The sequence below is a fragment of the Pleurodeles waltl genome, chromosome 4_1 (assembly GCF_031143425.1).
Source record: "Pleurodeles waltl isolate 20211129_DDA chromosome 4_1, aPleWal1.hap1.20221129, whole genome shotgun sequence".
Taxonomy (NCBI): domain Eukaryota; kingdom Metazoa; phylum Chordata; class Amphibia; order Caudata; family Salamandridae; genus Pleurodeles; species Pleurodeles waltl.
The window spans coordinates 455915073-455940652 of NC_090442.1; the positions used below are offsets into that span (position 1 = coordinate 455915073).

General features: G+C 42.8%; 1 long non-coding RNA gene across 1 annotated transcript in view; it reads left to right on the plus strand.

Annotated features, from left to right (window-relative positions):
• The first annotated feature begins 612 nt into the window (after window positions 1-612).
• The window catches only part of LOC138288524 (uncharacterized), a 104462-nt gene continuing 79494 nt past the window's right edge, over window positions 613-25580 (plus strand). Inside the window, exon 1 of the long non-coding RNA XR_011202436.1 lies at window positions 613-822. This is a non-coding gene — a long non-coding RNA (uncharacterized lncRNA). The remainder of the gene's footprint in view (window positions 823-25580) is intronic.

Below are 25580 nucleotides of genomic sequence, written 5' to 3' on the forward strand. Positions count from 1 at the left end.
TCCGTGGTCCAAACTTGCCTTTACAAAGCACAGCGAATGAGTTTTCATTCATCCGAAGAAGCCTGTTTTCTAATTTGGGGAAGGGCAGCTGAGAGCAGTTTTGACGACAAAAAAAAAATAAATTTATATTAGGTGTGGTAGCTGCAAGAAGCTCAGTACTTTAATCCTAAACCGTAAGTGCCTGCAGCCCTCAGTCACATCAAAAAATAAATATTTCTAAGGTTAGGAAGCAGTTGCTGCGAGTCCTGGCTCTATTTGCAACGTTAATTATCCAGAAACTAAACTAACAAGAGCTCCTATCTCATCGATAGGGCTTGGACAGGTGTACACAAAACAGGGCTGTAAACTTCTGAAGAAAAGGTAACCCTTGTTACTCATTTCTAAAGTACATTTTATTTCCTTTGGCAAACTGGTTATAAACCTTGTGAACTTACAACTAAGACAGTTGCAGATCCCTTGCTGTGGAAAAACCTGTATAGCCGGCTTTCTTACTTCTTCAAAAATGCCAAGAATGTTTCACCAATTATTCTTTTCCAGCCCTGCCTCTTCACTCGGGGGGAGTGCAATGTGATGAACGATAAGCCGCCAGAGGGATGAAGGTTGGGAGCCCGGGGTCAAATTATGAAAATTGCACAGGTCCACTTTCCATACGTCCTGGGAAATTTTTCACTATTTGCGCCCCTGACCAGGGCAAAAGGGACGTATTCTATTCTGTCACTGTAATTTTCTGGTCGAAGCCGGTGCAAAATTTACGGCGTCACTGACAAACTCGAAACGAAGAGTCCCACTGCACTCTTGGACTCGAGATGCGCGCACTGGGAGGTAGGTACTGTCTCTCCCAGGGCAAACCATAAATAGGGTTCTCTGTTTCATCAAAATAAGGGAGGGACAAATAAAAATCTAGGATTGTGTGCACAGTAAATAAATTATTCTAGTACATCTGTCAAAAGATACATCGTTGTCACCAGAAATAATTTGTAGTCAGCCCAGTAGCATGCGTGTCCCCGAGATCAACGAGAGACTGGGCTTCAGTGAGTGGGCGGCTGAAAAGCGAACGAGAGCAAAGGCGAATATATTATTCACTTTGATTAGAATCCAAATCACTCATTCTGCACAAGGAAGTAAGAAAGAAAAGAAGATAAAACATGCATGCGGCAGTGTGTGCCATGTTCTTTAATAATAAAACTGCGAATGAATAATTCTTCAACCTTTTTTTTGCCAAGCCATAAACTTTACATGATATCGTTTTTTTAACTGGAGTTGGTTCTGTGGTTGTAAAATTTTCTGGATTTCTTTGTTTTATGGAACAGAGATGTGTTGCCTTTCAGACGTCTATAATTTCTAGACAAATCATTTTTGGGAACTATGAGGTCAGATGAACTACTATGCTTCTCATTTACAAAGGTCACAATCTTTAAATTAGCTGTTCTCTGAATAGTTTATTTGACTAGTTAGTAAAAGCCAGGTGTTAATATTTACTAATGGCGCCCTGCCCCGCTATTGTGACCTTGAGATACCAGTCCCCTTAAAGTGTATTTTGCAAAGGCTAAAGCGGATTACCAGTGGCGTAGGAGACAATACATTTCTGGGGGGGACAGGGACAGCCTTGGGGACTTTCAATCAACCCTATGCAAAATCGCTCGTTGTTTACGAACTGCAGGCTCCGATAAATATAAACAATCATATATATTGGAAGTGAAATAGGGAGAAAGGAAGGCATGTTTTCACAGTCTGAAAGTATCTTTTATTGTTATTTACATTCACAAAGTAATTAGCTCAAATGTGAAAATAACATGTTGATTAAACTTGCATCTTCATGCACCAAGCAAATCAAGGTAGGAGGGTAAAAAGGAACATACCCTTTGCACCCCAAACCCATCATGCCCCTCGCCTCATGCCAATTGGAACCGCACTGGAGATATCAAAAGCGATTAGGTACAACAGTTGTAAACTGTGCTCCGAATCCAGAGTTCTAATAACACTTCTACTCCTGTGTGTGATCTTGGGCAGCTCAGCTCCACATCAGTTATAACTAGAAGCATTTCAACTGAAGACGCTCTTGGAGTTACAGGCTATATAAACATGGATTGTCTAATCTCTGTATAAACTGCAGTCACTAATTTCTTTAGAATCGGCTGTTTGTGATGCACCAAGTCACTGCGTATAAAGAAAAGACATTCACTGATTATAAAGAAAAGACATCAGAAAATGACTATGATAGGGTCATTATAGTCGAGTTCTGACATTACATTGTCTTCTGCCAGAGCTAGCAGCCAAGGTAAAAGGCAGATCAGGTCACAGAGCATAATTAATGCAGCTGTTTAAACCAGCAAATGGAATGTTGCTTTTCTTTCTTCTGCTCTACTTTAATAGCTTGGAATGAGAGAAGCTATGCACTAAGGGTTTCAGTGGTTTGTGGGAAAGTTGATGGTGTGACCATGTATTATATGGGATAAAATACCCCCTGCGTACATAAGGATATTGCAAGTCACCTTGAAGTTCACACCTTATAAACAAGCATTGGCAAAGCCAATAGGTCTCGCCTATGCAAGTTCTATTGCCTTTGCCAATGTGTTTTAGCCATGCTGTACACTAGCATGACTACTATTCAATATGGCTCAAAGTTAATGGCATAAAGGAGAATGATGTGTCATAGACTGGTGTGGCGTAGTGTCATGGAGTAAGTAGAGTGTCCTAGAGTGGAGCAGTAAACTAACTTTAAAGGAACAGGGGTCCTTTGAATAAAATGCAACACCACTCCCATAAACAATGATATTAAGGTAGTATGCAAATGGAATGTTTCATGCATTTATTCAATCAAAATATAAAAGATCAAATGTAGTGGAAAAACATCAACAGGGGAAATCAAGAAAGACCGGTATTCGGGCATTACCCAATGTCACCAATAACAAGAAAAATGTAAAAAGTAACCTATATAGTACAGTGGTTTGGAGGAGGTTGGCCTGGTTTGTAGTGGGTACCTATGGTACGTACACCTTATACCAGGTCCAGTTATCCCGTATTAGTGAAATGTAGGCAGTGTCTAGAAGCCAGGCTCTCTAGGGGTAGTGTGGATGAGCAGCCAAGGCCTAACTAGGAGACATGCAAAGCTCATGCAATACCACTGTAGTAACACAGTACTCATACACATGAAAGAAAATACTCAGTGTTACAAAAATAAAGGTACTTTATTTTAGTGACACAAATCCCAAAAATACCATAGAGACTATACTCCCTTAGGAGGTAAGTAATACACAAATTATATACACTAGTATGCAGAAATAGGCATAAAAACAGTTAGAAAACAGTGCAATTAATGAAAATCACAATAGTTGGAAATGGGCCTGGGGGAAACACAAACCATATACTAAGAAAGTGGAATGTGAATGTCGGTTTCCCACCTAGGCAAAGTGTGGTGTGTAGAGGGTCGCTGGGAGTATTAGAAAACACTAAAGGTAAGTAATAGAACCCACCTCAGAGCTCAGGAAAGCAGGGGTAAATCACAGTAACTTTCCTAGAACACACATGAACACGAGAAAGAAGATACTTCAAGACACAAAGGGTGGATTCCTGGACCTAAAGACCTGTGGAAGAATGGGACTAAGTCCAAGAAGCACAGAAGAGTCCCTGGAGGACAGGAGCCCCTGCTAACCTGAATCAAGGTGCAAAAGAAGAACCTCTGGTGAAGAACTACAGTCAGTACTGCACCCAAGAAAATGGATGCGGGTTCCTGGTTGGTGCAGATGATATCCCACACCGAAGGGATGATTGCAGTCTGGTTTGCATCGTTGGATTCTGCCAACAAGCCTTGGCACACGCAAAGCTCACGGTTAGCAGAAAATGGCACTGTCCAGGACCAGGAGGGGCCTGGTGGACTCTACCCAGGAGGAGGAGGAGTCAGAAGGGGCTCTCAGCAACTCAGAGAGCCCACAGAAGACCAGCCAGCGCACACATGAGTCCCCCAGCACGGAGACAAAGGAGTTGCAAAAGGAGGCCCACGCAGCACAAAAACAAAGGATCCCACGCTGCCAGAGAACCACTCAGGAAGCTGTGCATCGCAGGAATGAGTGCTGGGGGCTGGAGCTACATTGTGCACAAAGAATTTCATAGAAGGATTCCGACAAGCCTTGGCAACTGAAAAGCATGTGGTGCACAGAGGTACTGTCTTACGTGGGAAGGCAAGCTCTTACCTCCACCAAAGTTGGACAGTAGGACGTCAAGACCGTTGGGACCACTTCAGTCCACCACCCGTGATGCAGGATCCATGCAACTCGGCAGTAGAGGGGACCCACGTAGACAGTCGTCGTTGGAGAGAGGTGCTTGCTGAAGCAGGGGAGTGACTCCTTCAGTCCAAGGGAGATTCGTTCATTCTTCTGATGCAGGCTCAAGACCGGCTGTCCTCTGAGGATGCACGACCGGGAAACAGTTGCTGGCAAGAGCTGAAGATACAATGTTGCAGAAGTCGTCTTTGCTTTGTTGTTGCAGTTTGTGGAGTTCCTGGAGGGTCCAGATGCAGTTTCATCTGTGAGAAGGTGAAGTAACGGATGCAGAGGATTCCTGCTGGAGTCTTGCAATCTGAATCTGAAGAACCTCCCAAAGGACAGACCCTAAATAGCCCTGAAAAGGGGATTGGTCAGCTAAACAGATAAGCACCTATCAGGGGACGGCTCTGACACCACCTGCTGGCACTGGCCACCCAGATGCTCCCAGAGTTCGCTGCCAACTTGGAATCCAAGATGGCGAAACCCAGGGACCCTCTGGGGGAGCTCTGAGCACCACCCCTGGGGTGGTGATGGACAGAGGAGTGGTCACTCCTCTTTCCTTTGTCCAGTTTCGTGCCAGAGCAGGGACTGGGGGTACCTGAACCGGTGTAGACTGGATTATGCCAGGAGGGCACCAAATGTGCCCTTCAAAGCATTTCCAGTGGCCTGGGGAAGTAAGCTACCCCTCCCAAGCCTGTAACAGTGTACCTCCCCTCTCCCAAAGGAAATGCTTTGTTCTGCCTTCCTGGGCTTGAGCTTCTCAAGCAACAGGAGGGCAGAAACCTGTCTGAGAGGTGGCAGCAGCTGGGGCTGCCTGGAAAACCTCAGAAGGCTGGAATGGCAATACTGGGGGTCCTCTAAAGAGCCCCCCAGAGTGCATGAAAACATACAACCAATGCTTGCAAAAGCCTTTGGGTATGATTCAAACATGTTTTATACCAAACATACCTATGTTCAGAGTTACCATTATGTAGCTGGGAATAGGTAGTGACCTATTTCCAGTACACGTGTAAAATGTCATCCCGCACTCATGAAGTCTGGGTAAATGGTCCTGGAGGTCGTGGGGCACCTCTGCTAGTGCAGGGTGCCCTCACACACAGGTACTCTGCACCTTGCCCTCAGGGCTGGAGGGCCTGCCATAGGGGTGACTTATAAGTGACCTGGTGCAGTGTAACTGGCAGTGAAAGGGTGCATGCACCTTTTCACGCAGGCTGCAATGGCAGTCCTGCAGAAGCCTTTGCATGGGCTCCCTTTGGGTGGCAAAAGAAATACTGCAACCTATATGGATCTCCTGGAACCCCAATGCCCTGGGTACCTAAGTACCATATACTAGGGACTTATAAGGGGGCACCAGTATGCCAATTTTGGGTGAAATACTGGGTTACCAGTATGCAACAACCATAATATAAGGGAAAGAGTATAACTACTGGGGTCCTGATAAGCAGGATCCCAGTAGACACACTCAAACACACTGGCAAACAGACCATATGTGGGGGTAACCGAGCTAGAAAGAGGCTACTTTCCTACAAGGTTAGCATCCACAATAATGATTTACAAGCTCTTATACACCGACTTTTACAAGAATGACTCAAATAGTGAATCAAGAAGTAATTAGCTCATAGTACCTATGCTTATGCCAACTTATGTACAATATCACAAATTCAAGTCAAGGTACTTTGGCCGACGATATTTCGATCCCCTAGACAAGTATCAGGATCATCCTAAGCCTTTGTTAAACTTGAGTTAAAAGGGTTACAGAGTGCTTGTAACCAAAACGGCGAAGATAAATCTGACTCACGTCTCATGAGTGAGAAGGCAATCAATGGAGATCTGAATCTCTAATCAAGCGCCAATGCCATAAAGTAGTAGTAGAGTGGAGTAGTGTCACAGTGTAATAGAGTGTCATAGAGTGGAGTGGCAGAGTGTCGTAGAGTGGAAAGGCATAAAGAAGAGTGCACTGGAGTAGAGTGAAGTAAAGTAACGTGAACTGGCATAGAGAAAGTTGGGTAGAGTGTTGTTGAGCCTAGTACATAGTTGTACAGTGGAGTGGCATAGAGGGTTGTGCAGTGGTATTGAGTAGAGTATCATAGATTGAAGTGGCATAGAGTGGTGTGGAGTGGCATAGAGTGGAGTAAAGTGGAATGGAGTGGCGTATAGCGAGTTGTGTAGGGAGTTACAGAGTGGAGAAAGTGTTAGAGTTTAATGGAATAGAGTGTCAGAGTCTAGTATCATGGAGTGTAATGTCAGAGTGAAGTGTCATAGAGTGGAGTTGGGTGGTCTAGAGTGAAGTGGCATAGAGTACAGTGGTGCAAAGTAGATTGGTGTAGAGTGTAGTGGTATAGAGTGCATTGGTTTTGAGTAAAGTGGTGTAGAGTGCATTGGTGAAGACTGCACTGGTTTAGCGTACAGTGCAGTAGCGTAGAGTGGCGATGAGTAGAGGGGAGCAGAGTGGAGTGGCACATTATAGATTGCAGTGGTGCGGAGTGCAGTGGGGCAGAGTGATGTGTCATAGAATGATGCTGTGCATGGTAGAGTGGAGTGGCACAGCATGGATTGCAGTGGTTCAGAGTGCTGTGTCATAGAGTGATGCGGTGCATGGTAGAGTGGAGTGGTGCAAGGTAGAGTAGACTGGTGTAGAGTGCAGTGGTGGAGTGCAGTGATGCAGAGTAGAGGCGCATAGAGTGTAGTGGCATATAGTACATTGGTGTGGAGTGCAGTAGAGTGGCATATAGTTGAGCGGTGCAGAGTAGAGTGCCGTGGTGCAGAGTAGAGCGGAGTATAGTTCAGTGGCAGAGTGCAGTGTTGCAGAGTAGAATGTCATAAAGGGCAGTGATGTAGAGTGGCATAGAATGCATTGGTGTAGAGTGCAGTGATGGAGAGTGATGCAGAGTAGAGAAGAGTGGCTTAGAGTACAGTGGTGCAGAGTAGAATAGAGTTGCATAGAGTGCCGTGGCATAGAGTAGATTGCTGCAGAGTACAGTATAGTGGTGAAGAGTAGATTGTTGCAGAGTGGAGCATAGTGATGTAGAGTGCAGTAGCATAGAGCGGTGCAGAGCAGATTGGAGTGGCGGTGGGTACATTGGAGTGGTGCAGGGTAGATTAGACTGGCATAGCATAGAGTGGAGTTGCGTAGATTGCAGCGGCATAGAGGAGATGATTTCAAAGTAGAGTGAAGTGCTCTACAGTGGAGTGGTGTAGAGTAGAGTGGCATTGAGCGCAGTGGTGCAGAGTAGAGTGGCGTGGAGTTCAGTGCCAGAGAGTGCAATGTTGCAAATTAGAGGGTCCTAGAGTACAGTGTTGTATTGTAGAGTGGCATCGAGTGCAGTGGCATAGAATGCTGTGGCTCAGAGTACAGTGGCATTGAAAGCAGTGGAATAGAGTGCTGTGGTGCAGAGTAGATTGGCATAGAGTGCAGTGGCATAGAGTGCATTTGTGTAGAGTGCAGTAGAGTGGCATATAGTTGCGCGGTGCAGAGTAGAGTGCCGTGGTGCAGAGTAGAGAGGAGTATAGTTCAGTGGCAGAGTGCAGTGTTACAAAGTAGAGTGTCATAAAGGGCAGTGGTGTAGAGTAGGATGGCATAGAATGCATTGGTGTAGAGTGCAGTGATGTAGAGTGATGCAGAGTAGAGTGCCATGGTGCAGAGTAGAGAGGAGTATAGTTCAGTGGCAAAGTGCAGTGTTGCAGATTAGAGTGTCATAAAGGGCAGTGGTGTAGAGTGGCATAGAATGCATTGGTGTAGAGTGCAGTGATGTAGAGTGATGCAGAGTAGAGAAGAGTGGCTTAGAGTACAGTGTTGCAGAGTAGAATAGAGTTGCATAGAGTGCCGTGGCACAGAGTAGATTGCTGCAGGGTACAGTATAGTGGTGAAGAGTAGATTGTTGCAGAGTGAAGTATAGTGATGTAGAGTGCAATAGCATAGAGCGGTGCAGAGCAGATTGGAGTGGCGCAGGGTACATTGGAGTGGTGCAGGGTAGATTGGACTGGCATAGCATAGAGTGGAGTTGCGTAGATTGCAGTGGCTTAGAGGAGATGATTTCAAAGTAGAGTGAAGTGTCCTACAGGGGTGCGGTGTAGAGTAGATTAGAGTGCAGTGGTGCAGAAGAGAGTGCAGTGGGACAGAGTACAGTGGCATTGAGTGCAATGGTGCAGAGTAGAGTGGCGTGGAGTTCAGTGGCAGAGAATGCAATGTTGCAGATTAGAGGGTCGCAGAGTACAGTGGTGTATTGTAGAGTGGCATAGAGTGCAGTGGCATAGAGTGCTGTGGCACAGAGTACAGTGGCATTGAAAGCAGTGGAATAGAGTGCTGTGGTGCAGAGTAGATTGGCATAAAGTGCAGTGGCTTATAGTGCATTGGTTCTGAGTAAAGTGGTGAAGAGTGCACTGGCAGAGTGCAGGGGTGTAGTGTACAATGGTTAGAGTAGAAAGCATAGATTGCAGTGGCGTAGTGTAGAGTGCTGCAGAGTAGAGTGGAGTGGTACAGCATAGATTTCAGTGGCGTAGAGTAGCACAGAGTGGAGAAAAGTAGTGTAGGGTGCAGTGGCATAGGGTAGATTGTTTCAGAGAAGAGTGAAGAAAAGATAGAGAAAAGATAATATACTTCAATATGCTGAAGTATGTAACAATAACAACAACATAAATAATAATGCTAGGCATAACGGCCCAAAATGAAATATGGCTTCTCCCTGTTAGCCACGCTGTAATCAAGCCCTTCATTACCTAGATAACAAAACATTAAACATAAATGTTAGAAAAATATACCCTTCTAATAGCTAAATTGCTGTGTCAAAAGGTAAAATCTGGGCTCAATCTCGACTTCACTGTTTCACCAACTGGTGTGATCTTAGGCAAATACAAATATTGTGTTTCACTGAGTCTCCTTTCTAGCCTGCAGACATCAGGGTGAATGGGACTCTGTTTCCTCTTTAAATCTTCTTCATTGTCTTGCAGCTCCTCTTGAAGGCGTCCTGCAGTGCTCCTCTTCAAGGCGGCAGCAGGTGATGCAGACAGTAATCATCCAAAACTCCTTTCTCCTCCTCGTGCCCTTTGTTCTTATGAGCACCCTTAATGCACACAGCTGTGAACAGGACAAACAAAAGGGCAGAGGGAGCAGGGGCCCTCTGGACTCACCTTCATTCTGTTCCCATCAGATTGGAGGATGGTCCATACAGGGCTATTATAAGTAGCGCTTTTGTGCGCTAATGTCGCTCTGAATAATAGATGTGAGAGAGGAAATAATTTTGTCCCCTTGTCCCCCGTGTCCCCCACCCTCCAAAATCTGGGGGGGATACATCCCTGCGTCCCCCACACTTCGTACACTCATGCGGATAACTGTTGTCCCTTACAGGACCTCATTCCTTCCTTCACTATAGGGCACCTCACTGAACGCAATCCATGACCAATAAAGGAGGGATGAACCCAGATCACATCCTAGAAAACCAACAACACTCTAAAAATGAAGTTTACCGGTAAATAACCAAGTCATTACCTTCCTCCTCCTTCTTCCCCATCACAATCCTGACCACTGAGCCTATACCAAAGTCACTGGAAAAAATGACAACACATTTAAAGATGCAAAATAATTTATTTCAAAAGCAAACAATAGGTTAACGAACAGCAGCAAGAAATGCAGAACCAAAATCTGCAGATAACACTTCTCCCATCCATAATTTGTAAAGAGAGAGAAACGTATAGGGAAAAGACAAATGTCTTTCAATGAAGCACCTTTGAAGGCTGCCCAAGATGAAGCAACCCCCTTAGTGGAACGATCCTGAATTATAGAAGAGACACACTAAAGAATTGACATAAAAGGGAATTGCAGATCTAACCCAAAGGCACAGGGTCAAGTAGTAGGACAGTGCCCTTTATTTGCAACCCAAAAAGTAAAAAAAAAGAAAACCAGCTTTCGGAAAAGATGTTGTTATCGCAAGTTAAATAACAAGAGCCCTTGTTAGATCAAGAGAATGAAGCAACATTTTCTGCTCTGTAGAAGGGGGAGGAAGAAAGGCCCTAAAAACAATTTCCTGGGATGGAAGGAAAGGGGAAGGAATCTTGAACAGGGAAAAGGGGTCACGCCGGAGAACTACCATGGCCTGAAAAAACTTCAAATATGGAGGAGGAGAAAGCACGCTCCCTATCTCCCAAACCATCTACCCGAAGTAACTGCCAAGAGAAAATAAAATTAAGGGTCAGGAACTACAGGGACACTGTAGCGCGGGGTTCAAACTGAGAGTTTTGCAAGGCATTAAGAACCAGTGGTAAATCCAATGGAGGAACAGGTGAAAAAAACACAGGTCTCCTTAGGCGGAACCTCCAGAGGAGGCAGGAAGTTAAGGAATCAAAAGAGAGAAGAGAGGGACCCCTGAAAGCCTTTATTGACACCCACTGACAATGTAGGGTAGAGACTGAAAGACCCAACAAGAACCCGTATTTGAGAAATTCTAAGATATCACCACCCTTACAGGTGCCTGGAAAAAGGCCCCTAGAAGAACACCAGGTAGGAATATTCTTCCAGTGCCTTTTATAAACTCAAAGAGAGTTCACCTTCTGAGGATTCAGTCTCAAAAGAGCAACTTCAGTGGAACAACCCAATATCACTAGCCTCTTCCTTTTACTTTTCAAATTCCCTACAGTTGCTTGAGAGAGCTGTGGGATAGATGAGGAAACCTGAGAAGGAACAGAAACAATGGAAACTGCCACGGGGAAGCAATGGCTAGACTGTCAAGAAGGGAGTACCATTATTGCCGGCACCAGAACGGGGTCACCAATAGAACCTCCCCCTTCTTCCTTTTGATCTTGGCCGAAACCCTGCTGAGAAGAGTAAACAGGAAAGGCAAAAAGAAAACCCTGAGGTCATGGAAAACTCATTGCATCCACCCTCCATGCCTCTTGACACAGAAGGAGAGAGCAGAAGTTTGGCAGAAGGGCATCCTGGGGGGAAGCAAAGAGATCTAGCCATGGCATTTCAAACTTTTCCACAATCTCCTGGAACTCTAGAAGTGACAGGCATATTGTCACTGAGAAAGGGACTTGGTAACTCAGCTGATCCGCATGTCCATTCTCTGTCCCTGGAAGATATACTGCCATAAGACCCAACAGGTTGTCTTCCGGCTAAGCTCCTGTCTGATCTGTGAAATATGCCAGCAGAGCAGACTGAGTCGTCCACCTCCCAAATGATTCAGATAGGCCCAAACCACCTGATTGTCTGTCCTGACCTGGACAAATTTGTGCTTGAGAAAGGGAGAAAAAGTCAGAAGAGCCTTCAAAACACCCACACGCTCTTTCCAGTTTGAAGTCATCATTCCCCCTGCAGCTGTCCAGAAACTCTGAGCGGAATGATCCTCCAGAGTTGCACCCAACCTCAAGAATTCAGATTGGTTGTCAATGTTAAATCTGCAGGAAGATCAACAGGCATCCCCTTTGCAAGATTTGCAGGTTGCAGCCACCTCTGCGGTTGATGAATGGTCTGTTCCAAAAACAAAACCATGGCATCGTAGTTCTGGGAGTTTAGGCTCCATGTGCTAGAAGGTGATAGATGAGATGGAAAAGATACCTGTGGGCCTAAGGAATGAGATACAGGGAGGGAGACATGTCCCCTCAAACCCTCACCCAGTCCCTTCCCGGGACCACCTGAGCCTGCAGAAGATTCTGTAAATGAGACATGAGACGTTGTTGACGTACAGGAGGGAGGAAGGCTTTTCTTATTCTTGTGTAAAAATGTGCCCCTATGAACTGGAGTTTTCAGGTAGGGAAGAGATGAGATTTGTTGAGATTGATGACGAATCCATGATCCTCCAAGTAGATGTGAACCATCTGCACAGCTTCTTGGGCCTTAAGAAAAGTTGACTGAGAGATAAATCAATCATCCAAATAAGGGGATACCAAAACACTAAAAAAATGTAAGAGTTCCACTAGAGGAGCCAAGGTCTTAGAGAACACCCTAGGGGCTGAAGAAAGAATAAAAGGGAGCACATAAAATTGCAAATGCTTCCCTAGATCAAATAACCTCAAGAACCTCTGAAAGTGGATGAATTAGAATATGAAAATAGGCATCCAAAATGTCCAATGAGGCAAAATAACCTAGAAGAAATGAGAGGCAATATCTGCTGCAAACTCACCATCTTGAACTTCTTGTAGGGAACATGAAGATTGACAGTCTTTAAATCCAGAGCCGGAGGATCTTCTCCTGTTGGTTTCTGGACTAGCAACATCAGTATATAACAACCCAGGCCGATCTCTGACTCTGACACCAAAATGATGGCTCCTTTCTGGAGAAGCTTGGAGAACCTCTTCTGGAGCCCTGGGTACTTCTGCAGGTTGTGAGGGGTTAGACTTGGTATAAAAACACCTGGAGGATTAGAAGAAAAATCAATACAATAACCATCTTTTACTGTTTGGAGAACCCAGGCATCAGAGCTATCCTTTTCCCAAAGAGAGAAAAAGTCTCTAATTCGGCCTCCCACTCTCCAATATTCATGCCTTTGAAATGGATGTGGTGGAAGGGCTAATTGCAGGCTGTTGCTGGGAGTTGTCAACAGGGGGAGTGCCACAGCCTCGTCCCTGCCCACAAAAGGCCTGAACCTGCCCTTTCCCAGCCATGGAAGGATTCCCAAAAACATGCCTGAATGGAAATGTTCTGCTTCGGGATGAAGGTCTTAAAGGAGCAAAACGTTTACCATCCTCCGCAGTAATTCCTCAAGTTGAAGCCCGAAAAACTGTAGTTCATTGAAAGGAAGATGAGATAGAAGAGTCTTCTGATAACTATCTGCCTTCCAAAATCTCATCCATATGTGGTGTCTAGCTGATATGATGGACCCAGAAATTGCTGCAGGCGCCGACATGGAGCCTACCGTAATGAACTTGCTGTTCCATATTTCACAGTCTCCTAGGAAATGCTGCCTGCACAGAACAGATTCCTGTGTACTTCAATAAATCTAATACCAACCCCATCGCTCAGCAGAAGTGGCGGCAACCCAGCACACAATAAGCAACTCAATCATCAGACAAAAATGCTTGATGATAATTTAGCAGTCGTCACCTAACCGCTCCACATAGGAGACAGCCAACTGCCTAAACAACAGACACATAGCTGCTAGAGTAGGCTGTTAAATAAGCAAAAAAAAGTGGAATTTTAACACAAAAAAAAAGAATTTACTTCCTTAGTGAATTAATACACATGAACACAGAAGAAACAGCAGGATGTGATCTGAGTTCGTCCCACCTTGATGGGTCATGTGACAGGAACTCCCTGTTAAACTCCATATAGGGTGGGGATTTTTTCTTTCATAGGTGTATTTTGTGTTTTGAACACAGAGTGCTCAATGGTCAGGACTGTGACGAGGAAGATGGAGGAGGAACGTAATAATCAATTGTAGGGTAAAAGGCTAAGGCCAGCTTTGGCTGGCCAAGTCAGAGCTCTCTCGTGACCCATCGCTGTGATCATGTCAACCATCTATAATTTACGTAGTTTAGAGAGGGGTTGGCTGTCTCCATAATCTGAGTAAATAGTTGCATAATATGGCCAGGCTAAGATGGGGTACTTTCAGCTTCTTAACCTGCTTTGAAGGAAAGGTGGATTTATGCAGAGGTTGAAGCGATCCTTTTTTTAACAAGCAAGATTCTACTTTCATTCATCTGTATATACAGCCACTAATGGTAGAGGGGAAAAATACAAAAAGATAGAAAATATGAACAGTTTAAAATTTAAGAACATTAATTGTATAGGGAAAACAGTAGAAAAACATAAAAATACAAAACAACGCTATGATACAAGGAATTACAGGGGCACACCTCGCTATTGCCATTAGTCAAAAAAAGAAAAGCCACTTAAAATATTTGTGTTGCCAACAGTTTGTGAAATTAAAGGAGTTTAGGAGCGCTCAGTACAGGCAAACTGGGAAGAGGTGAGACTCCTGAAAACATGTTATTGGAGCATTTCACTTACCAGAAACCATGGATGTCTAGGCTCACTCTAGATTTGCTATACATTAGCTAAGCACTTACAGGGTAGTAAGTCAGTTTTCTTGATATAGTTATTTTGAAGATAATTCATGCCATGTTAAACTTAAAGTGAAAATGTGAAGGGGTACAGTGTAAGGAAAACAGATTCTAAAACGTGATGAGTCTTGTTTGCCCCCCCACAAAGTAAAGTCAACAGAAGTGAATTCTCACAGGCTGCATTGCTTTCATTATTTCAGAATGAGTAACATTAGTTCAGTTGAGTAGTCTGACAAAATATTGTTTAGAAATATTTTGAGCCATAAATATTGTGTCAACATTTTGTGATGTCAAAAATATTGTGGGACAGAATACAGTCAGTAAGAATACATTTTTTTGCTTTTTATACCTTTTTTAAAATACAGTTGTGCATAATATCATCTTTAATTATTTAAATCAGTTGCATTCGTTTTTGAGACATGAGTTATTATTTTAATGTTAATTATGTTTAATTTTTTTAAGTTGTTTTGATTTGTAATTTAGTAATACAAATTAAGTTTTTGTTTATTTTCTGTATTTTTTTGTTTGATTTGTTTGGTATTTTAAGGGAATAGGATTGGAAGTTTTTTAAATATTTATTTTTCATTCATTACAAATCTTTTAGAAGTGCTAAAGTTTTATTTATATATTTATGTATCTCAATCTTTTGTAGTTTTATATTTGTTTATTGATTAATTAGATAGTTCTGTTAATTATTTAATTAATGTTAGTAATTTGCTTATTTTTATATTGTATTTAAGTATGTTGTTTAATAGCTAATTTTATAGTTCTTCTTTATTTAAAAAAATGCATATTGTTATTTATTTTCCGTTATTTATTTAATTTATTTTTGTGTTTATTGGAATTTTAGGGTTATAGGGTGGGAAGTATTTCAGGTCTATTTTTTAATTTGTAATTGATATTTATTAAATAAACCTTTTTGCATACTATCAAATACCAGCATGAGCTTTATTATTCTATGTTCCCTAAAATTAAAGGAATTGAAGTCATGTATTATAGATAACTGAATAAGATTGTGTGAAAGGTTTCTACTGTTCCCTGTGATCAAGGATTTATACAAATCTGTCAAAGGGGCTCCAAGTTAGATCTTTGAATCACAAATCGAAGCTACTTATTAAAGATGATGAAGATGAACGGAATACTGCCATCTAAACACCCCTTAGCCATTTTGAATATCGAGACATGTCATTTGGCCTCAGCCAATCCCCCTTTGGTCTCCCAAAGGTTAATGGAAAATATTTTTGAAGACATATTGAATATCCCTTTAGCAGTTTATTTGGACGATATATTGATATTTTTTGAGACTGTGGGCGAACACCGGCACAATGCCCTTGAAAGTTCACAGCGGTTTTGAACAAGTAAAAATGACATGTGCGTAAAAGTATTGTCTGTATTAACAGTATGGAGTGGGATAGTTTGGACTAATTTTGTATTACTGAACTGGCATTTGATGCTAGGATCCCACTCACCTGGGAATGGCGCTCTCACTTCAGTTAGAGAAACACAGTGAGAACTTCCACCAGCAATTTATTAAAAACTTCTCTGGTTTCTCCTGTAAGATTTCCCTTATCCTTAAGAAGGAAAATATAAGACAATGATTTCACTGGGATCACACATGATGCTGAGACTTCCTTTCAGTCCCATAATAAGGTCTTCACTACAGCTCACTTTCTTGGACACCCCAATTCAAGGAAAAATTATAGTGGTTTCAAATGTTTCTGAAAATGAGTTTTTTACCACATTAGTGCAGAGGAAATAGGATGTTAGACGGGAATATCCATTTTTTTTACTATTCCCGAATGTGACCTCACCTTAACATAATTATTCTCTCATTGAATGAGAATTATTGGCAATGAAAAACCCAGCCTGTACTGAAGACACTTACTCATATTTTCAAGCGTAATCATAAAACAACCCCCACCACTGGCTGGATGGACCTTTCTTCCTCGGTAAAGAGAAATAAGGAGTGCCCATATACATACATTCATAGCAACAATTATTAGACCTTTAGCACAGTTAATAAAGAGTTTAAAGTTTTTTTTTCACTTCCTCAAATATCTTAATTCTATTCAATAAGATGAATCTTTTAGGCATTAGCATTAGAAATTACCATAGTCCAATAGTTGATATTTAAGATAAGGTAAAATAATACATTAGTCAGAGTAATAGTAGTTATTGTAATCATGTAGTAAGTCTATTCCATAAAGGAAATGCCCTAGCTTAGATTGAGTTGGAGTGATGAAATAAAAAAGATGTCAGTTCAGATATCCAATAAATCAATCAGTAGATTTGTAGAGTGCTTCTTGTCACCCGTAAGTGTAGCCAGGCACTGACAGGGTCCAGTTGATTAGTCTAATAGCCAGGTCTAAAGGGAATTTCGGAACTCTGGAAGGGATGAGGAGGTCGGACATAAAAGGGAGAAGCAGTGACCTCTGCATGTGCTCCATCGGATGCAGGGGTTGAGGGTTAGAAAAAGGGAATTTGAGCAGAGGTGTCTGGTGAGCTGATGGAAGTTCAGGTGATGGTTCAAGTAGGCAGGCCCGCAGTTGTGTAGGGCCTTGTAGGAGTGGGTCAGGGGCTTGAACTGGCATCTTTTGGGTACAGGTAGCCAATGGAGTTCCTTGAGGCACAGGGTGATTTGGTTTCATTGAGGGAGATCCAGGATGAGTCTGACTATGGTTTCTGTATGGTCTGTAGTCATCAGAGGAGGTGAGCTGCACTCCCTGTGTGGAGAGAATTGTCATAGTCCAGTCATCTGGAGATGAGGGCCTGGGTAATGATACATCTTGAGCTCTGGGGTAACCATGTGAATATCTTAGGAACCATGTGGAGGATGAAGAAGAAAGAGGAGGAGACGGAGTTGATCTGAGTCATCATGGTTAGCTTGTGGTCCAGAATGATGCCTAGGTTTCCAGCGTGGTCAGTGGTCAGTGGAGGTAGGACTCGGTCCGAGTTCTGAGGGTCACCAGAATGCGTCACATGGGGAGTTTTTGTTCCTGAAGATCAGTACCTCTGTTTTGTCCATGTTGAGCTTCAGGCAGATGTCTTTCATCTAGTTGACAACATCTTCATGTAGTTTTGGAAGTTGATCTTGGTGTTAGTGGTGTCTTCGGAGAGGGAGAGGATGAGTTGTGTGTTGCTGTCATAGGATATACTGTTGGATTTTGACGATGTTGGCCAGAGGTGTCATATAAGTGCAGAAGATGGTGGGGGTGAACAAGGATCCTTGGGGTACTCCACACATGATTTCCTTCGGTTCAGAAGCGAATGGGTGAAGGTGGACTTTTTGTAATCTTCCAGTGAGGAAAGAGGCAATCCATCTGAGAGCGGTTCCTTGGATGCCTATGTTGTGCAGTCTTGTGATAACTGTGTGGTAGGAGACTGTATCAAAAGCTGCTGAGAGGTCTAGGAGGATCAGAGTTGCAGTCTCTTCTTGGTCGAGTGGGGCTCAGGTGTCATTGATAGCAAAGATGAGGGCTGTGTCGGTGCAGTGGTTGCTATGAAATTCAGATTGGGAGGAGTCAAGTAGGAGGTTCCGTTCCAGATGTGAGAAGAGTTGTTGGTCTATGGCTTTTTCTAATACTTTTTTTTGGCCGGAAACAGGTGGAGGGAGATTGGTCAGTAGTTGTTGAGTTTGCCGGGGTCTGCTGTTGATTTCTTTAGTAGGGCCTTGACTCCTGTTTCCAGTCTGAGGGGAAGGTGGCCAGGGCAATTTAGGTGATGAACAAGATGGTGAGTACATGGCTGATTCTGGCTTTGCCTAGGTAGAAGATGTGGTGAGGACATGGGTCGGTTGGGGCCCCTGAGTGGACTGAGTTAATGATGAAGGTGGTGTCCTGTGCAGTGAGTTGGCTCCATTCGGTTATTTGGATGTCTTTGGTGGCAGCGGGGCTGTTGTGTTGCTTGAAGAAGTTGGTGGATTTGGATTGGGGTTTGAAGTTTCTGTAGATGTTGTCAATCTTGTTGTGGAAGAAGTTTGCAAGGTTGTAACAGAGTTCATGCAAGGGGGCAATGTTGTTTGTTGCAGCTGAGGTATTGGATAATTTTTTGACGTTATTGGAGTTGATGAAATGCATGGGGCTAAGCCTTTTTTCTTCTATTCTTTCAATTCTTGTGGAGATCGAAAGCTGTCTTAAAGGCGGTTTTGTCAGTTGTGTCCTTGCTGATGCTTCTCCTTTCCAGTTGTTTACAGTGTTGTTTAGCAGTTCTGAGGTCTTCAGTGTACCAGCTAGCTTGCTTGGTGGATCTTCTGTGAGTGTTATTGCAGATGGGAGCAACGCTGACAGTACAGTTGGTGATTTAATTGTTGATGTTTCTGACTTTCTTATACAGGTTGCTAGAGGAAATGGGATGGGAGGTGTTGAGGACATTGATTCATTTTCCTGTTGAGACTTTGATTGAAACCGTACAGAATCCCAGAGGCCCGTAGAGCGGCTGTGGAACAAAAGATACAAAATATGTAACAAATGGGCATCATAGAGCCATCCTTTAGTGAGTGGAACTCTCCTGTCGCCTTGGTTCCAACGCCTGATGGTTCCATATGGTTCTGCATTGATTTCAGAAAAATAAGTAAGATATCGAAATTCAATACATATCCCATCCCCAGAATAGATGAAATTATAGCAAAAATGGGGGGAGCTCAATACATCAGTACATTAGATCTATGCAAGGGATATTGGCAAGTCCCTCTAAGACCTCAAGATAAAGAAAAGACCACATTCTCCACCCCAGGAGGGCTGTACCAATTTACAGTCCTTCCCTTTGCCCTCCATGGGGCATCTGCCACCTTTCAAAGCCTAATGAATATCATCTTGAACCCAGACATAGCCTACTCTGAGGCTTATATTGGTGACATTATATGGCTGAGTCCTTCCTGGGAGACGCATCTGCAACAGTTAGGAGCGGATGCTAAAGTCTATAGAAGCAACAGGACTAAAAATAAATCCTAAGAAAAGTCACCTACTAGCCAGGAAAGTGAAGTACCCAGGTTATGTATCAGGTAAGGGATTGATCCAACCACAGAAAGAAAAAGTAGAGGCTATACTGAATATACCCTTCCCTAAGACACAAAGAGAACTCAGCGCCTTCTTGGGACTTGTGGCATACTATAGGAGATTCATTCCAAACTTCCCCCATTCGGCTGCTCTCCTGACTGATTTATTGAATAAAGGCAGAGACAGCGATTTAAAGATGAAAAGGCCAGATTCTACAGTGTTGACAGCTTTCCAAATGCTACAAACCACCCTTATCTCAGAACACATCCTTCGTAGTCCAGATTTTACACAACCCTTCATCCTCCAAACAGATGCCTCTGGAGGGGGCCTAGGAGTAGTCCTATCCTAAGAAAACCAACAAGGGAAAAAAGTCTATCTTATGCCTCAGTAGAAACTTATTTCCCCAAGAAGTGGGTTATGCAACCATAGAAAAAGAAGCATTAGCCATAAGTGGGACATAGAAGCTTTACAATATTACTTAGAAGGGAGAGAGTTTAAATTATACACAAATCATGCCCCTCTGGAGTGGATGGCCAGGAATAAAAGCAAATACTCCAGGACACAACAATGGTTTCTTGCTCTACAGTCCTTCTGTTTTAACACCCTTCTTAGAAAGGGGCAGGACCAAGGCAATGCTGATTATCTGTCCCGATACCAGAGCCATCATTTCTTCCAAAGAAAAAAGTAGGGAAAGAGATGTATGAAAAAACCCTCCTGCCCTGCGTACTTACCTGAAGCTCCGTGGCGAGATCCTCCAGCGGGGTCTCTGTCGGGCCATCCTAAAGAAATTTAAAAAGGACAATTACGAAGAGCTCTGCTTTGAACCCGGATGCTTTTTGCAGAACCTAGGGAGGCGAGGAAGGTGAGACAACAACCCGGAAGAGGACGTCAATGGAGAAGTGAAGAAAGATAGAAAGGGAGAATGGATAACAAAGGAGAAGGAGAGAGATGGAGCGACGTGAGGAGAGACAGAGGAGAAGGAAACTAGTGAGTGGAAAAGGGAACAAGAAGCAGATGAAAGACGAGGAAAGGAAGAAGTCGAGGAGCGGGACGTTGAGGACGAATGGTTTGAGAGATGCCAAAGCTCCGGCCACAGCTCTGGAGAGTCATAGCTACTGCGGTGAGTGACAGGGACATAGAAAGTATAGGGGAAAGGTGGGAGTTTGAAGAAAACGCACTAAGAAAAGAGTGGAATACCTTGTTTTTCCTGTCATTGCTTTGGGGAGTTCACCTTTTTTTCTGATGGGGTCACTGTGCGGGTAATGCTCTGGATCATTTCGAAATGGACTAAAACAAGAGGAGAAAAAGAGAATCACCTCCAAGTTCCACCTCATAGGAAGGGAGGAGACAAAAGAAAAGAAAGTGGATCTACTTTCTGTCATCTTGCACCTTTTCGGTCACCTGAGTTTGTTATTATATCTAAACATACATCTCTTTTGTTGTTTTTTTGGCCTGCTCTATTATAATATAGTGCAAGGTAGGATGCCTCACAGAAAGCTCGTGCACCTCTGGTGTTTTGGTAGAGGGAGAATCTACTGTAATAAACCATTTTACTTACAGTGGGATTTGTCTCTTTGCATGGTAATGCGTGGAGAGCACTCTGGTGGCAATCACCACTCCTCAAAAGGTGGACCTGGAAGGGAAGAGAAATAAAGAAGAGGAAGTATCATCATCATACGTCTAAACCACAAAGTCTTCAGATCCTAATCAAGCCCCATTCATATGAAGATAACCACTCAAGGCATCCCTTTACGTTTTTTTCAATACACCTTCAATCAAATCTGCCAAAATTGTTCAACATATAAAGCCTCCAAAACCTTATTTCCGACCCGGTCTCCCACAATGGGCCTTTCCAACGTGGCTCCAAGCATGTCTTTTCTATATGCTTTTTCACTAAACCCAGGTGCCAGGAGACAGGTTGTGACAAAGTTCTTGTTGCAGTTGCAAAGTTGCTTCTCCAACCTGGCAAGACAAAGAACACACCACATCAGCTAGTCATTCACAGTAATCCAGAACCAAGTCATCTTTAATGTTCACAAGAGCATTTGCAGGCACTGCTGTCAATCTAATATCTACCCCATATGATCTCATGTGGCGACAAGCCTGTCTTTCTATCAGGTGTGCTGCATATACTCAAGACAAGAGACAATGCATCTGGCCATTTCAGCATTGTAGATGCACATACTATTACCAGTCAAGACTTCAGTGTTCCATTCATCTGCGCTACCAAACCCGAAGCTTCTAGCCTGTAACTGCAATGCAATTATTGCTCAACTTGTAATGCTGTACATAATAATTTAAGAATCACACTATTGAAATGAGTTCCTTGGTACGATTCCAGAGAAGTCGGAAAACCGAATCGAGGCTTTATGACCTCTTCTGGATCACGTATTTGAAATGGTGACAAATTTTATTAATTGCTGAAAGCATTGCAGTTACTTGTAAAATGTGCAGCTCAGAAGAAATCAAATGATTACATATCTGTGGGAAATACATATGCTAATGAAGTTGTGAGGTCTTGTGCCCTGCATTGCACTTTCTTTAATGAGGAATTGAGCTATGGACGTGAGGATGAGACAAGTCAACTGAATGACACAGTGGGGGCGATTCATTAGAAGCTGATTTACGAACTAATCTTGTGAATCACTCTCATATGTAACTGTCTTTTTACCCTCATCTTCTGCTGTCTGTTCTGCCTTCACTGACTGTTTCTTTCTTGACTTGGATTAGGCACTCCCATCCCAGCTCCCAAGGCACCTTCAGAATCTCGTAAACAGGAGCCATCAACAAAAAGTGCATAGTAATTTCAGCCGAGGAGACAGCTTGAATATCGTCTTGGTTTGGTGCACAGGTCAGTCACATCAACACAGTCATCCTCAACCTCGTCCCTCAATTTCAACAGGATCTGCCAAAAGAGTAGACACATTTAAAACATTACATGTTGACATTAGAAGAACCTAATATTGTTTGCTCATAGCAGGTTAGACAGGCATTAGTCAGGTATTGAGTCTTTGTATGGGTAAGCAAAATCTCTACTGAATGGGAATAAAAAGTTTCAGTGGGTGGTCCAGAACAATGCTTTCGCATTTGTCGATGCTGACGCTTAATACGCCTACAGCTCTTAAACAGTCGTGCAATGGTGCAGCTACAGGATCAAGTGTGGCTGAAAAATATGCCACAGGCTTTTTGGCATTTCCATGTAACTGTGTCCAAACAGAAAGAGCACATCCATCCCTCTCACAGCAAACCAAAGAAAAACATTTGTTGTAATCGGGTATTCCTAGAGCTGTGGCTTGGCACAAGCTTCCTCTCAGCTCAGTGAAGGCTTTCATGTATTCGTCATCAAATGGTACTGGATCAGACATATCCTTGTGTGTCAATCTCTGTAAATGTTTGGAGAAAAGGGAAAAATTCCAAATCCATTGGCGGCAGTAGCCAACCTTTTCCAGGAACATTCTGAATTCCCTCTGAGTAACTGAGCGATTCATCTGCATGATTGCTGAAATTCTTTCTTGGGGCACCTTCCTTGGACCTTTCTCTCTGTGGTGACCTAAGTATTGGACTTCCTTCTTACAGTACTGCAACTTTGCTGGAGAAACTTTATGTAAATTTTCTCCTAAATGGTTCAAGAGCACTATGGTATCATGCTTGTTGAGTTTTTGACGCAACCAAAAGCTCGTCAATATACTGCACCAAAACTGAATGATAGGGCATTTTAAGGGACTCCAAGTTCTTCTTCAAAATCTCATTAATGATTGATGGTGATGCCGTATACCCCTGAGGAGCAAAACACCATGTTAAAATAGGATTTCCAAATTTAAAGGCACAGAGGACTTGCTTTCCTCATACAAGGGAATGGAAAAAAACACCTGACATGAATCAATGACTGTAAACCACTCTGCTTCGCACAGGATCTAAAATAAAATTACGGCTGGATTTGGTCCCACAGGACAACATGGAATGACAATCTCATTCACTTTTCTCAAATCCTGAACTATACAGTATTTTCCACTGGGCTTCCACAATCCTGAAATAGGGGAATTACAAGGGCTTCCCAAAATTTCCTTCAGAACACCTTGCTCAATCAAACTCTCAATCAAGGGTGTTATTCCTGCAACTATCTCTGGTGTCATGTGGTAAGATGGTATCCTAGGATAGACTGCATTTGGTTTCACTGTTATTTTGACTTGCTCAGCTCCTTTTATGAGACCTATAGTCTTTCCTGAAAAATCCCAAACCTCAGGAACAGCTGTTTCCTGCAATTCATCTGCCAAATCATTACATGTCATCACTGGATGCAACAAAACAAGTGAGTACTGTTCTACAATTTGACAAGGGACATCTTCTTACTCATTTGTTTGTATTTACAGTTTAGCGTACACTCCAGATCATATCCTAACAATTTTACTGGACTTGAGTCATAAACCACCAATTGATGCTTAGCATCAAATAAACCTATTTTGACTAAATCTACTTAATATTTCTCCGCCAATTCTGTTAACTTCTCATAAGTCAGTCCTGTATGTTGCCTAACATGTTTACAAATGAATCGCAATTAATCTTCTGTGCATGTTTCTAATTGCTCCATCTCTAGCATTCCCATAATCAATTCATTTAATTCTAATTTTAATCTGGGCACATTCATTGTTCTGTATTTTTCTGGTGTCTCTTCTGATCTAACGATACCATTTGTTGCACCTGTTGCACCTTTCGGACTCAGATTATTTAACCAATCAGTTAACTGTTGTGCTGAAGACCTTGCAAACTAATATTATTTTTCTCGGGCACATTTTGCTAGGTACTGCAATGTGCACTCATAATCTGATCTCGTGTGGGCATATGAGGAAGTGGGGTTCCCTGAGGAAATCTCACATCAAGAACTGGTCATGCTTGATTTAACATCTGGTTAGGTCCTGCAATTTGTGTAGGGGTCAAAGGTAGGGCAAAATAAACTATTCTCTCCACCTCCGAATTTTTGGAATATACTGATCCCTACATACCAATTGGTGCTATCTCAGTAGATGCTGCTGGTTTTTCAACAACTGCTGAAACATTCATTGACCGGGCATTACGTTCATGGTTACCTGAAGCATACAAGATGACAACTGGACCGATAGCCACAGGAACTGTTGGTGCATCGGTCCCCATCTAATTTGTCTGACTCTGTGGAATTATCATTCTTGTTAAAACAGTACAGAAAGGCAGTGCTGTTTGATTCAGGATTACATTTGCCAATGTCTGCGCTGGTGTATACATAGGCATAGGCTGCTTCTGATTAAAAGTCTGCACAGGCATAGTCACATTAGGTGACTGCACTGTTTGATTTACAATAGGACTTGGTATTAACTGATTCATAACTGGGCTTGTTACTGCTTGATTTACAACTGGGCTTCAAATGGACTGTTATGTATTAACAGTCGGAACTGGTGGATAAACCACGGACACTTGTGTTACTGAATTTGCAGGTGTCCTTGAATCTGTCCGAATCGGGGTCTATGCAACTGGAGCAGTTGGCACATTCTGGACTACATTCGGTACTGCTTCACTACTTGCTTCTACCTCAACTGAATGACACGGTGGTGATGATTCATAAGAAGCTGATCTATGAACTAATCTTGTGAATCACTCTCATATGTAATTGTCTTTTTACCCTCATCTTCTGCTGTCTGTTCTGCCTTCACTGACTGTTTCTTTCTTGACTTAGATTAGGCACTCCCATCACCTTTCACTGTAATGGCTGGAAACATTCTCACTCCATCTAATATCTCTGCTCTCCACCTTTTTTTGTTCTGCATCCCATCTAGCTTCCACTAATGTATTAACTGCTTTCTGCATTATCTTCTCAAATTGTGTTGTTGCTTTCCGTCATGCAATAATTTCTCAAAAAGCAAGGGCTTAAAATTTTGTTGGTTTTGGAGAAGGCTTGAACTCACACATTACTCTCCTCAAGTTGTCTAAAATTCTCAGATTAAATGTTCTATAACAAGGAAAAGCTAATGAACCCTCTTTCTTAGTTATTTTACACCATTGTTTAACCATACACATGCTGAAACTTCTTTTGTTTCTGATACTTCATAAGCTGGTGTTCCCTCTGGTGCAACTTTTTCACCCTCTCTAACTGGAGTAACCACATCTTCCCTTAGCGCACTTCCTAATGCCTTAAAAAATTTGAAAAATGTCATTTTTGCACCAATTCAATTAACCACAATGATTTTCAATTGACTCAGGAAGTAAATTAAATCCCACAATCCCTTTTACAAACTGTTGTCAACCAACAGCAACATGCTGTCCACCAATAATGAGTGCAGCTCCACACTAACTGACCTATACC